Source organism: Papaver somniferum, chromosome 2 (genome assembly GCF_003573695.1).
Source record: "Papaver somniferum cultivar HN1 chromosome 2, ASM357369v1, whole genome shotgun sequence".
Classification (NCBI taxonomy): domain Eukaryota; kingdom Viridiplantae; phylum Streptophyta; class Magnoliopsida; order Ranunculales; family Papaveraceae; genus Papaver; species Papaver somniferum.
In genome coordinates this window covers 60,390,985-60,393,430 of record NC_039359.1, presented here as the reverse complement: position 1 = coordinate 60,393,430, position 2,446 = coordinate 60,390,985, and the positions used below count along the sequence as shown (strand labels likewise).

Here is a 2,446-nt window from a genome sequence, read left to right as displayed (position 1 = left end):
ATATTTATATTTTTATCTTTAGAAATTAGTTTTCTATACCAACGACTGAGAACCATTTAATCTTGGATTATAATACGGTACGTCTTCACCACCCTATGAACCCTGCTTTTAATTGCTCATAGTATATGATTCTAATGACAGCAGGAGATGAGGAAACAAACCATACCTATCCAAGAAGGGATGACTGAAGAACCTCCTCAAATTTCAAATCAATACCCTCTTATGCTACCAGAGATTCACATATGGTTTTTGCTTTAGTAATCTATATAATAAACCAGTTAGATCAAAATAAAAAAATATAGTCTTCAAACTAGAAGAAAAACATAAGAATATATACACTGGTCAAAAGTTGCAAGAGAGGTACATACTAGATCTGTCCGGTTGCTTGAAATACAACAACAACACTAGCAATTATGCCAATGGAGAAACAATTGAAATCGATTACACCTCTTTGATTCTGTGATTCAAGGAAGTTTTTGTTTCTTCGTAAAACAACTATTTCTCCCATGGAAGAAGACCAATAGTTTCAGCAGCCATGAGTTTAATCAGAGCGTAGCTCAAGAAGCATGACCAGTCTTGCACTCTACAATAATTTTCAACATCAAGGTATTGCATGATTAATTGGCACAGCAGCAGAGATCACTCCCCTTCTTCATTCAGCATTTTCAAGTGTGAGAGGCATTCCTAGAAGCTCCAACGTGCATGCAGGTGTAAGTAACTCCAGCGATCCTTCTATCTAAAAATCACCTTCAGCCAATATTATTTAAAGCAACCAATGTGCAGAAAATATAACGTCCTACATCGTAAAGCAAAGCATTTGTGTAAACAAAGTTAAAGGGACCCACAAGATATTTTTGGCAAGGCCTATCCAAGCTCCTTGACTTGTGTCCTCACAGAAAGAAATGGAGAAACTCATAAAAAGTGAAAGACCAAAAAGAAATTGGCAGAGAAACTCTAGAAAGGATACCTGGGACAACAACTACATTTTCCCCAAAGTAATTTTGCTTCTAGGTAGATACTGAGCCCGAGCTACAAAACTCGATGGTTTTTCCAATTTTTCACCTGTGATAAGAAAAAATCGAATAAAAACACCACACATGAACTAGGATGAGTTCTTCACCCTTGTTGATGTTCTTCCATCAGCTAACGACACAGAGAGAAGCTATATGCGTACAAGGCTTAAAGTCTGGATGTTCCTGAGATGCAATGTAGTGATACCACAATTCAGGAAGAACTGATCGACCTTACCTGACTTAGCACACAAACATAAGAAAAACATTAGCTTAATATAAAACTCAATGTTTTGCAGATACAAGTGTGATAAACTGATACAAAAAACTGTAACAATTTTAAGCTTCCAGTGAAACTAAGAACTAACAGAACTCCAAATTTCTGAAACTAATAAACTGATCCATAATAACTAAAAACTGAGAGAATATAGAGATCCATATTCTTGAGAAGGGGAAAAACATAGCAAACGAGACTAACATTCTAATCTTCTGATTTAGAAGTCTCGATCAACTACAGTCGCATATTGAGTCTGTCTACACACTTTATGCAGCAGTAAGCATCGCCTTAGAATTGTTTTCCTAAGCCAACAACGGTGGCCCTAGAAAAAATAGAGCAAACTATTGTGCCAAACTAACTTTCTGTTTCATTAAGAAGTTACATAATTAGTTGAAGAACCATAGCAGTTCATCCCATTAAAAAAAACTCATTATGTAAGAAATGGGTTTAGAGTCTATGAAACTTGCATCATTTTTCCTTGATTTGGTATCATGTGTCCAAGTTTTCAGATAAGAAATTGTGTATCATAAGTGGATGAAAGGCATGAAGGAGAAAACATAATCACATGACTTAAATATCAGGACAATACTTCACACTGAAGCTACAATGATAGTTGATCTTTCATCGGAGGAGGAAAAACGTTACCTGCAAATCAACCACATATAACTGAACTACAACTTAAGCAGAGCTTTAAAATATCATATGGAAAGGCCAAGATGGGTATAATACATTATACATAGGTGCTGTGAAAAAATCAAATCAAACTCACATTAGGTAAAGGATATCGAAATCAATCACCAAGCAGGAAGAAGGAGAGTAACCTCATGAAGGGAAGTTCGATTTTTATACATCCTTATAAGCGCAAGAATCTAACGTCAACTCCGAATTTAATTGCCATTATGATCCTTGGGTTCACTGTCAAAGAAAACATAGAAAACCAATTCATCTTTAAAATAGGTTTCAGCACAATATAAGATGCCAAGGAAGAAACTAACTTACCTTTCACATAAAAGGGAAAAGGCATGCATTCCCACATTCCAGCAATGCTTACAGTGCCTATTTTTAAATTCAAACACAATCAAAATTGGAAAAACAATGTGCTCTTATTTCAAATAGAAAACACTAAAATACAAAGAATTCACTCATTCAACACTTGAAA

General features: G+C 35.2%; 1 long non-coding RNA gene across 2 annotated transcripts; it reads right to left on the bottom strand.

The window, feature by feature from the left end:
- Positions 1-801: 801 nt before the first annotated feature.
- Positions 802-2,133, bottom strand: LOC113353377. 2 transcript variants are annotated; one of them, XR_003361246.1, is made up of 3 exons: positions 2,057-2,133; positions 1,175-1,248; positions 802-1,062 (listed from the first exon to the last, which is right to left on the bottom strand). It is a non-coding gene; the product is annotated as an uncharacterized LOC113353377 (long non-coding RNA). The 2 variants fall into 2 exon arrangements; XR_003361247.1 differs by lacking the exon at positions 2,057-2,133 and adding an exon at positions 1,933-1,982.
- Between the last annotated feature and the right edge of the window lie 313 nt (positions 2,134-2,446).